The sequence below is a fragment of the Mesocricetus auratus genome, unplaced genomic scaffold, assembly GCF_017639785.1.
Source record: "Mesocricetus auratus isolate SY011 unplaced genomic scaffold, BCM_Maur_2.0 Super-Scaffold_100041, whole genome shotgun sequence".
Lineage (NCBI taxonomy): Eukaryota > Metazoa > Chordata > Mammalia > Rodentia > Cricetidae > Mesocricetus > Mesocricetus auratus.
In genome coordinates, this window is record NW_024429218.1 from 1,135,167 (window position 1) to 1,146,547 (window position 11,381).

The 11,381-nt window shown below is 39.3% G+C and overlaps 1 long non-coding RNA gene across 1 annotated transcript; it reads right to left on the bottom strand.

The window, feature by feature from the left end:
- Nucleotides 1-2,559: 2,559 nt before the first annotated feature.
- LOC121135682 lies at nucleotides 2,560-6,528 on the bottom strand. Its single transcript, XR_005872783.1, has 3 exons — nucleotides 6,464-6,528; nucleotides 4,645-4,768; nucleotides 2,560-3,072 (listed from the first exon to the last, which is right to left on the bottom strand). It is a non-coding gene; the product is annotated as an uncharacterized LOC121135682 (long non-coding RNA).
- Between the last annotated feature and the right edge of the window lie 4,853 nt (nucleotides 6,529-11,381).

Genomic DNA, 11,381 nt, shown 5'->3' on the forward strand with positions numbered 1-11,381 from the left:
GTGTGTATGCATGCACATATGGAAGCCAGAGGGCTTCCTGAATTACTATGTTATTTTTTTGAGACAAAGTCTCACTGAACCTAGAGTTCACTGACCTGAGTTCGTTTCCTATCTTCACCTGTCAAGTACTAGAACTCTAGATGGGTATCACTAAATCTAGATATTTTTATGTGGTTTCTTGGGCCTGAACTCAAACCCTCATGCTTGCACAGTTAGCACTTTGCTAGCATCCCTTTCAACAACCTCCTTGGTTGTAATTTACATATGGTTGAAAGTCACATCTATTTAGGTCTCTGGTGTATCTGTGGTACCTGGCAATATAGGGTTCAGTGAGTGCTGTTTCCTTGCTCCTGGCCTGAGGTCTTCTATTTAGTTTATAATTTCTGTAAGAACATTTTTGGAGCTAGGCAAGAATACACGTTCAGTGAGTATCGTTTTGATTGCATTTTTATGAGAGTGGGTGAGAATAAGAGAAAAGGCCGTGGGGTCTGAAATGGGAAGTGTTTGAGATTAATTCACTGGGAGTCTTTTAATTTTCAAGGATTGCTTGTTCTTGAAAGCTGAGTACTTCATTATCTTTTTAGCTTGTACAATTACAGATTTATGAGAGTCTGTTTCCAGTACTATGTTCAGGGTCATTGATGCTAAAGAAATTGTGGTGCACAGGCCATTTTCTCCTTGGAGAGACAGATTAAAAGGTCAGTGCTTTTAAAGTCAGTAAAATATCACTTTCACCTACATGTTTAAAAATAGTGTTGGGAACAAATGTGTGTGGATACTGAGCATTGGGGTGCATACCACTTCTGGAACCTGGGGAATCTAGCTTCCCATTTCTTATAGTATTTCACCATATTCACACATTGGTGTATCCTACTGGGACATGAGTTTCTGTTCTCCTGATTCATCTCTCTGGCTGCTATAGAACTTGGCAACAGAGTGTAAGCGGCTGACTCTTGACAAAACTTGTTGAGATGGAAGGTTTCCTTGAGGCTGGCTGACAGATCTGGTTATACTGAATATTCCCAAGATGGTATTAATTGGATCTGGTCTCACCAATATATTCTCACTTTAAAAGTGATAACATATTAGCAAACAGCTACAGAGATCTTTATAACAGAAAGACATAATACTAAGTATCGATACATTTCCATTTAATACTCCTCATTACCCATGGAATTAGATATCATCACTCTTATCAGAACTGGAATAGGAGGAAATTTTCTTCTTTTTGCTTCCTCTTTGATCACGTGGCTCTTTTAAGATGTTCTCACTGAAAGTTAAGCACATTTGCTGTTGTCGATCTTTAGAGTTTTCTCTTCAGCCCTATGATCCCTAGGACTGTAGCTGGTTTGAGCCAGAGCATGACAGTAACACCCTGATTTAAATTCTGCTGGGCTAGATGAAAGACACCAGTACAGATATATATAGAAACTCTTGGCTCCACTGGGAAGTCAGTGGGTCAGTTCTGATGCCTGAGAAAGTGCCAGTGAGTTGTTCTGGTGATTTAGTGTTAAGAGATCAGAACTTAAGGTGAAAAAAAGAACTGACATTTTGTCAAGCCAGACAGGAAGTGACAGCAAACTTTAAATTAATTAATTTCTCTGACCATGAGTTTCCTCAAAAATAAAAATGTAATGAATGGGTGCTGGAGCGATGGCTCAACAATTAAGACACTTGCTGCTCTTGCAGAGGACAAGAGTTCAGTTCCCATCACTCATATCAAGTCACAGCTATAGTTTCAGGGAATCTGACTTGTCTTCTGGTCTCTGCAGAATCATACACACACACACACGCACACACACACACACACACACACACACACTAAATATTTATAAAGACTAATAGAGAAACAGTATGCACCTCATAACTGGAAGGTGGATAATGATAGCAACACCTTGCTCAGCAGTTCCATGTCCCAGGGATGTGTACCAAAGTTCACAGTGGATGCCTGATGACATGGGGAGTATTAAGTCCTATCTACACTAAGTTTTCTGTCCTACACTTTAAATATGCAGATCTAACGTCCTTTTCATTTTAACTAAGCACTAATCATTTACTATTTCCCAGTCTTTTGCTGTTTGAGATGTGAAAGCAAAGCTGCTGTGTATTTCCTTTTGTGTATGATTTTAGATAGGTGATTCATTCTTGGGTTGCCATAGCAGTGATGATAATGACAAAAATGGCAACAGCATAGATGCTATTGATGACATGGGCTATAATCCCAATAAAGAAGACAGAATTACTGGTTGTGGCTTGCTTGCCAACACTGAGACTGTCTCCTCTTTTGTTAATTCAATGATATTTTATGTGCTTTTAAAATTCTTTTCTTTGGTCATTGTTGTGTCTGTCCCTGTTTCCTAAGGACAAATACTGTTTTACTTCTAGATCCTTTCACTTTACTTGTTAATGTATTCAGCATGTCTTCTATAAATACATCCAATGTTTAGATATTGTCCTGAGTATTAGCACTCAATTGGGCATTACTAAGCACACAGCAACTTTTAAAATAAATGTCATATTAAACTGTAAGAAATTAATCCTTACCATAGATCTTAGCAACTTCAGCAATGAAAGTTCTTTGTTCCGTAAGAATGCTCATCATTTTACTTCCAGAAAACACTGCATCATTTCTCTTTGATGCATTCCAGTTATCAGAAACAATACACTGCAGCCAATATTACATAAAACAAGAACTGATTGAACATAGAAACTCTGACATCACAATTGTAGATAACTTGAATTTATAGTTCTGCTCTCATCTGGGCAATCTTGAAATGGCTGTCCTCACTTTTCCAAGCCTGTATTTTCATGGAAGACTCCCAGTCAGAACCCAGGAAACACTACCTCAAAGAGTGGTTTCTTCACCCACTGACGTCAGATGGTTTTGGGCTTGCTGAGGGTCACTTCCAACCCTTCAGTACTCTTGTCTGTTGTTAACAGGATCATACTGTCCACATGATACTTATAGATTATGAGATACAGATGTCAGTATTTTATCATCTTGAACAGCCAACCAGTCCTGTGGCCCACTCCATGGATCTAATGGTTTAGCATATGCCAGACAAAATATATCTGTTAAGAAATAATTAATTTGTACTCATACCTTGTAAAACTAAAGGCATTCCACAAACAGATGTTCAGACAAGCATGAATTATTCAGTTGTTCTACACTGAATGAACACGGTCTGAGTTGTAAATTAAAATAAAAAGAAATTTTAAAAAAGATTATGATGGAGATGGCTCAGTCAGTAAAGCGCTCGCCACACAAGCATGAGAACCCAGGTTGGATCCCAAGAACCTGCACAAAATGGCTGGGTACCACAGTACACATCTGAAAACCCCAGTCCTGGACAGGAAGAGACAAAAGAACCCCCAGAGCTTGCCTAGTCTAGGGTGAGAGGCCCCTTCTCAAAAACAGCAAGGAGGATGACTCCTGAGGAACTCTATCTGAAGCTGACCTCTGCTTTCTGTTGGTGCATTCACATACCACATGTGTTCAAACGAACCTGTCTGCATACATATGCACATGTAATACATATTTACATACACACAGAAAATGAAAATGAAAACTTGACAGTTCATTTGGTTGGGTGAAAGGTATGCTTTAAATGAGCCCACCAGACCCAGGATATAAATAATAAATAGGTATGTATTAGGGAAGCACTTACACAGATTAGAGTAAATAACCACCAAAGTCTTCCTGCTCCAGAAGATGTAGTCTCTACCCATCTGATGTTCTCTAGCCAGCCACTCCTCTACCTTACAATGGGTCATGTCTATATCTGAAACTATGCCCAAAGGGTGTGGCTACCACTACAAGTTCACAAGCAAGGCAAGATGCCACTACAATTCCCCTTTTGCCTAAAGAAGAGGGTTTTAAGCTTGATACAAAACTATATACAATGATAACAAATATCAAGTATATTCCAGGAGAAGGAAAGATAACAATATACACAAATTAATCTATTGAGCCTTGGGCAGCAGATCAGTACCCATCCCGAGTATACACACGGACTTTGGACTCCCATCCAACAATGTGAGGTGCACTCTCACCCTGAACTCTTCGGGAAGGGTCTAGGCCCTGCCCTATATGAAATGACAGACTATGGACAACCCCAGGGAGGGTGAGGCCCTCCATGGGGAAATGGGGGGAGGGCACGGGAGGAGGGGAGGGAAAGGGAGAGGGACCTGGAACTGACTTGTGAAGCAACCTTGTTTCTTATCTAAATTTAAACTGAAAAAAAAAAAAAAGACCTATGACCGGCAAAGGGTAACACTGAACAATAGACACATTCTACATGTCCAATCCCAGGGTAATGATATATAACAGAGATTACTCTGATTGCTGTCCTAATCTGGAAAGTTTAAGTCTTGTACCTAGTATTTTTTTATATAAGAGTGAATATTAACTGTGACTATCTAGTCTTCAACTTCGTCAAAGACATGAGAATGAAAATAACATTAATAGGGTAAGCAGGATGTATAAGTGTGTGACTCCCTAAGGTGCAAGCAAAGACAGAAACAGCAGGCTGTCCGGACAGTCACCCAAGGTCTCACAGTAACATAAGGGCAACCAACTTTCGCTAAGGCCTAGTGTATCTGACAGAGCATCTCAGAAGCAGGAAAACTGAAACACTGTCTTACCCCGACTTGTCTAGGTTCAGCAGTCTCTTTTCTTTAAGTTTATCTCCTGATAGTCCAGTTGTTACAGCATCTCCAAAGTCAGCAGTCAAGGTAGAGGCAGTTCTTTGTCCAAATGGCCAGTAGCCTAGAAGAAAACAAACTCCAAATGGAGTGTCATTGGTGCCCATCATATTCTTGGAAATAGCTGGGTGCTGTCAGGAGAAATTGTGTCTTGTGTCAACAGAGTTCTAAATTATTAAACATTTAAATGCCATATTCTGTAGGTTCTGGAAGTGTTTGAAGACCAAGTATCTATATTGGGTACATCTCTGAACACATATAGAACCTGTCTAACATCATTAGGTATAAGAGGCATGGGTAACTATAATCTGTATTTCTCAGAAATGTAATTCCTCAGTGACTGAAGCTTCCCAAATATAATTTTAAACTGATGTGCAGCATAAGAAGAATGACCTCAAATTTGTAACTAAGTACATATATGTGTATATATGTATATATATATATATATATATATGCAAATCTCTATATCAGAGGTAGAACTGAAATATCTTGACCAGAGGTAGAACTGTATAGACAGTAAAAAGAGCCTACCCAGCATAACAAATATGATTTCAGGTTTGAAACAATGTACAAATTATCCAAGACGGGAATACAAAATTAATTTTTTATAAGAATCTATAACAATGTAAGTTGTCTATAACTAATAGTTGCTAAAACAGTTCACAAGAAGATATACTAATCTACATGTATCATATCCCATTCATACCCTTTAAAATTTTCTAAAAGAAATTCCTGAGTCTGAACATCATTTTCAATTCCCAACCATACACAATTTAACAAACCCTTAGCAGGTGATAATTATCCATTTTCTAGGGAAAAACCCAATAGACCATTTAAGCCAACTATAGGGAAAGGGGCATTAATTTCTTAGAACTACACCCAGCTGTCATGGGGCAGAGGATCCTATAGGAAAAAAAATTAAAGCAATAGTTAAGTCTCAAGAGGACTAACTGTCACATTTGTAGCTGGTCTCTGAGTAGCAGGTGATACTTGCCTGAAGTTATTATCTGAAGCTCTGGCAGGGTGTTATAGGAAGGTACACTATCTCATCTAGCTAATCTGGAATTGTCTAGACCAGTACTGTCCCAAGCCAATCCTAGAGTGGTGTCTACTAGTTGAACGACATCAAGTGAAATCAGTGTTATAGGGCCCCATCTTCTTTCTAGAGACTTCAAAGACTGTTGTTAGGAAATTTTGTTGTTCACTGTGGAAGATTTAAACATTAATATCAACACAGAGAGTGAATTTTATATGTATGCATACTGGGACTGGTATCAATAAGGATGAAAATAAGTATGAGGAATATTAGGATTTTTTGAGAGAACAGAGTTTTGACAATAATAGTCCCTAGATTTTTGTTTTCTTATGTCTTGCACCAGTTGGCTCTTTTGATATGGAGCAGAATCTCTGAATTTTTCTTTTAACAACATGTTTGGATTTAGAGAAGGAGAACCACAGTCAGAAATTTAAAGCCAGCTTTGATTTTTTTTTACAGGAATTGGAACTACTAATGTACTGAGAAGTAAAGAGATATAGGTGTTTAGGTAGAGAGATTTTACCCTGTTAGATTTTACCATAAGTTAGATTCTTCTTTGTTTGATGATTCTTTCTGGATAGCTATCCTGTTTTCCTTAGGCATCTACACATCTGATGTCTTTTGGCTTCTTTAAGATGGGCATTTTCTGTTTTCCTGTAAAGACAAGAAAAAAAAACCCTGCCCCAAACTTTGTGAGGTTTCCTTACAACTTGTGGGATTTACCTTGGTGGATGACCTATCATTTCTCCTCTTCAAGAGGTTTCTCATGTTCAAATAGGATCTTGAATAACTTTGATGGTATCCATAGCTTTACTTCTCCTGTAGAAACAAGGCAAAACTGACTTCCTCCTGTTTTCCATTCTGAAGTCAACACATCCTTGAAGTACACTGACTGATTTATCTCAGAAGTTTTTCCTATTGTCCTTTCTGCAGCTAGTTTTGCTATCTCATTAGCATTAAGAAAGTTTAAGATTAGACAGCATTATGTAATCTGTTGTGTGGGGAGGGGTCTTGATTTCCCCTGCCTGTTTATAGAACATTTCCTTTAAGGTGAGATTAGATCTCCTAACAACTGTTTGTCCTAGCCGGGCGTTGGTGGCGCACGCCTTTAATCCCAGCACTCAGGAGGCAGAGGCAGGCGGATATCTATGAGTTCGAGACCAGCCTGGTCTACAGAGCAAGTTCCAGGACAGCCTCCAAAACAATACAGAGAAACCCTGTCTCGAAAAACCAAAAGCAAGCAAACAAACAAAAAACAAAACAAAAAATAACAGCAACTGTTTGTCCCTTAGAATTGTATGGTATACCTGTAATGTGCTTTATTTTATAATATTTAAAAAACTGTTTTAATTTCCTGAAGACATATGTTGGTGCACTGTCAGCTTTCATTCATGCTGATATACCCACAGTAGTCATTGCTTACAAAAGGTTTGTAATAACAGAATCAGCCTTTTCAGTGCTCAGAGCAGTTGCCCATTTAAGTCCTGAAAATGTGTCTATTGCATGGTGTACATATTTTAATTTTCCAAATTATGCAAAGTGAAACCCATCCATTTGCCAAATTTCATTTCTATGTATCTTTAGGATTACTATCTGCTAGTAAAAGGAGTTTGGTTATAGAAGGAAAAAGTAGGACATTCTTTTACTATTTCCTTAGCTTGTTGCCAAGTGATGGAAAAATCCTTTTTTTTTTTTGAAAAATCCTTTTTTTAACCTTTGCTATTCACATGGTATTTTTAAATGAAATTTTGAGGCCTTGAGCACACTTTCTATTAATAATAGATCAACTTCTTCATTACCTTGTGCTAGAGGACATGGCAAACCTGTATGGGAACTGATGTGAGATATATATGTGTATATATATCATGAGTTCCAATAAATAATGAAGTTAATTCTGTATCATCAGAAATAAATTCAGCAGTTTCAATGCTTCAATGTGTAAGACAACTCTCTGCATATTGAGAGTAAGTAACTATATTGAGAAGTTTTGTAAAATCCATAAGTACCATGAGGATAGCATATAATTATGCCTTTTGCACAGAGTTATAAGGACTTTGAACCACTTTACTTATATTTCTGATTTATATCCTGCCTTAGGTTATCTGTTTGCCTCAGGGTAGAATGTAGAGACTCCAGAGATTAGTGTTTTCCTTACTGTGCATGGAAGAATCCAAATGGTTTTCTTTATTAATTTTATTCTAATATTTTTGGGATAGTTGCTGCAAATCTTTCCCATATAAGCTCTTTGCGAATATTCATATTTTTTAATAAGGAGAAAATTTGCCCATTAGTTAAAGGTGCTATAATTCCTGTTGGGTTCATTCCTGTCCATTGACAAAGTCTTAACTTTCCTTTTAAAATCAAATTAGAAATGTTTTCTATATATGTTTTTATTCTGTTTATGTGGTAGAAATATCCATTCTAATATGGTATCTTCTCTCTGTACCAAAATCCCTGAAATGTACCATCCCTAGATGGTAACATAGCCAGAATGTAATTGAGCTTGGGATCCACATGGTCCACATATACTTTTTGTAGTTTTTCTACCCATTCCAATTCTTTTTCAGCTTCAGTTGACAATATTCTTGGACCGTTTATGTCCTTGTCACCTTTTAGGGCCTTTTTCAAATTTTTTAGATAATGTCCTTCTATTCTGGTAATAGTCTATAGTTGGAAAATCTCTCCTAGAAATTTTTGAAGATCATTAAGAGTCTGATACTGATCTCTTATGATCTGTACTTTTTGTTGTCTAATTATCTATAGACCTATTTTATATCCTACATAATTAATAGAATCTCCTGTTTGTATTTTTAAATGAGCTCACTAGGCACAAGATAAATGATAAATAGGTATTTATTAGGGAAGCGCTTACACAGATTGGAGTAAATAACCACTACGGTCTTCCGGCTTCAGAAGATGCAGTCTCTGCCCTTCTGATGTTCTCTGAAACCCAAAAGAGGTCGAGCCAGCACCTCCTCTATAATGAGTCATATCTGTACCTGAAACCATGCCCAAAGGGTGTGACAAGCACCAAAAGTTCACTGGCAAGGCAATATGTCACTACAGGGCTCCACCCATGGGTCCAGATAAACCAGAGCCCATTTCCAGGCCACCTGATGGTGCTTGGGGACTGCCACTGCATCTTCCATTCCAGAGGTGGGAACCAAAGCACCTTAGTCTCCTGCTCCACCCATGGGACCAGGCCAGCTGCCTGTGCTTGGGGTCTAGCACTGCATCTTCCATCCCAGCAGTGGGAACCAGTGCATCCAAGTCTCCTGCTCCACCCATGGGACCAGGTAAATCAGGATCCATTTCCAGGCCACCTGCCTGTGCCTGGGTGCTACCACTGCAGCTTCCATCCTGGAGGTGGCAGGAGCCAAGGTACCCTAGTTTCTTGCTTCCCCACCGGACTAGGACTAGACCCACTGCCTGTGCTTGGTGTATACCACTGCATCTTCCATCTGAGTGGCTGGAGCCAATGCTCCCCAGACTCCTGCTCCACCCACAGGTCCAGGTAAACAAGGGCCCATTTCTGGGTCACCTCCCAGTGCTTGGGGACTGCCACTATGGCTTCCATTACAATAGAAGGAGACAACCCACCCAAGCATCCTAGTCTCCTGCTCCACCCATGTGACTAAGACTACCAGGGCCTGTCTCCAGGCCACACTCCTGTGCCTGTGGTCTACCACTGGGGCTCCCATCCATCCCTGTGGTATCCAAAGCACCCCAGCATCCTAGTCCATTTCTCCATCCATGAGGCCAGGAAGTGGAGAGCCCATGGCCAGTGACAGAGAGGGAGGAGTGATGAGCAAAGGGGCTAAGACTGGGCTGGTTTAACCCCCCAGAAACAGCTGACCTGACAAGGGTTAGCTCTTGAATCCCAGACTAATGCCTGGGAATCCAGCATGGGACTGATCAAGACCCCCTGAATATGAGTGTCAGTGAGGAGGCCTAGGTAATCTATTGAGCCTTGGGTAGTAGATCAGTATTTACCCCTGGCATACAAATGGACTTTGGGTGCCCATCCAACAATGAGAGGTGCACTCTCACCCTGGACTCTCAGGGGAGGGTCTAGGCCCTGCCCCGGATGAAATGACAGACTATGGACACCCCCATGGTAGGCCTCACCCTCCCTGGGGAAATGAGGGGATATTGGAGGGGTTGGTGGGAGGGCATGGGAGGAGGGGAGGGAAAGGAAGAGGGACCTGGAATTGACATGTGAAGCAACCTTGTATCTAAATTTAAATTTAAAAATAAAAAAGAGACCACAGATGCCAGCCAAAACTGCTATACCCAGCAAAGCTTTCAATCAATATAGATGGAGAAAACAAGATATTTAATGAAAAAAAACAGATTTAAATAATACATATCCACTATCCCAGCCCTACAGAAAATTCTGGAAGGAAAACTCCAACCCAAGGAAATTAACTACAACCAAAAAACATATGCAATAGAAAATTCCACTTTACCACCAGGCAAAAGAAAAGTGGTGGAAATCCATATACAATTCCAACAACAACAACCATTCCAAAACAAACAAGAATGAACTATCAATGGTCATTAATTTCCCTCAATATTAATGGTCATAGCTTTCTCATAAAAAGACACAGGTTAACAGAATGGAATCAAAGACAGAATCCATCCTTCAGCTGCATACAAGAAACACATCTCAGCTTCAAAGACATATGTTATTTGAGAGTTAAGGGTTGGGAAAATATTTTTCAATCAAATGGACTCAAGAAACAAGCAGGGGTAGCAATCCTAATGTCTAACAAATTAGACTTTAAACCAAATTCAATCAAAAGAGATGAGGGAGGTCACTTCATACTCATCACAGGAGAAATCAACCAAGATGAAGTCTCAATTCTGAACATCTGTGCTCCAAATACAAACCCATCCACGTTTGCAAAAGATACATTACTAAAACCCAAAGCACATATAAAACCTCCCAGTTGAGTGGGAGACTTCAACACCCTGCTGTCACCACTAGACAGGACCACAAGACATAAACTCAACAAGGATAAAAAGGACCTAATAGAAGTTATGACCCAATTGGGTTTAACAGACATCTATAGAACACTCCATTCAAACACAAAAGAATATACCTTCTTCTCAGCTACACCTGGAACCTTCTCAAAAATAGACCCCATGCTTGGTAACATAGCAAACCTCAACAGCTACAAAAAAATTGGAATAACTCCATGTATCTTATCATACCACTATGCCTTAAAGTTAGAAAACCTGCAAACTCATGGAAATTGAATAATGCTCCACTTCTGGGTCAAGGAAGAAATAAAAAAGGAATTAAAGACTTCCTAGGATTCAATGAGAATGAAGACACAACATACCCAAACTTATGGGACACTTTGAAAGCAGTGCTACAAGGGAAGTTCATAGCAATAAGTGTCCACATGAAGAAACTGGAGAATAGTGAAACTAGAGAATTAACAGCACAGCTGAAAGCTTTAGAACAAAGGGAAGCATACTCAGTCCAGAGGAGCAGACACCAGGAAATAATTAAATTGAAGGCTGAAATCAATAAAGTAGAAACTAGGAAAACCACACAAAGAATCAATGTAGCAAAGGGTTGGTTCTTTGAGAAAATCAACAAGATAATCAAAACTTAATCCATACTTACCAA